Source organism: Pteropus vampyrus, unplaced genomic scaffold (genome assembly GCF_000151845.1).
Source record: "Pteropus vampyrus isolate Shadow unplaced genomic scaffold, Pvam_2.0 Scaffold395, whole genome shotgun sequence".
In the NCBI taxonomy this organism is placed as follows: Eukaryota; Metazoa; Chordata; class Mammalia; order Chiroptera; family Pteropodidae; genus Pteropus; species Pteropus vampyrus.
The window spans coordinates 294,064-294,531 of NW_011889176.1; the positions used below are offsets into that span (position 1 = coordinate 294,064).

Consider the following 468-nt stretch of genomic DNA (forward strand, 5'->3'; position numbering starts at 1 on the left):
GAGGGGAAGCCAGGTGCATCTCCAGGACCAGGCATCGTCCCTTGTGGCTCCCTGTTATGTGTACCGGACACGTCATCGATTGAAAACGTTGGTTTTGAAATAACAGATTCAGGGGGTGTCGATGCACAGCCTGGATGTGCCGCACCCTCCCCCTGCCCCCTGTCCAGCCCCCTCCTCCCCTCAGCCTGGACGTGCCGCACAGTGGGGGTCTGGCAGCAGCACAGAGGAAGGGACATGGGTGCAGTCTGTGAGGCTGCCTCAAGTCCCAGGGGTTACACATGCAGTCCTTTGGGTGTGTGTGGGGTGGCCGTGTGCAACTTGGTATGTGTCGCCCGTGTGACCAGCGCCACAGTAAAGGTTCTCAACCGCACCACCACCACGGGCTCCCCGTGACTGCCCCGCCCTTCCCCCACCGTCCCAGGTCCTGGCCGCTGACCTGTGCTCCTGCCCCGTGACCATGCCACCTGA

General features: G+C 62.6%; 1 protein-coding gene across 1 annotated transcript in view; it reads left to right on the forward strand.

Annotated features, from left to right (window-relative positions):
* Positions 1-468, forward strand: part of OCA2 (OCA2 melanosomal transmembrane protein) — a 44,259-nt gene that overhangs the window by 9,717 nt on the left and 34,074 nt on the right. The gene's annotated exons all lie outside the window — the stretch shown is intronic.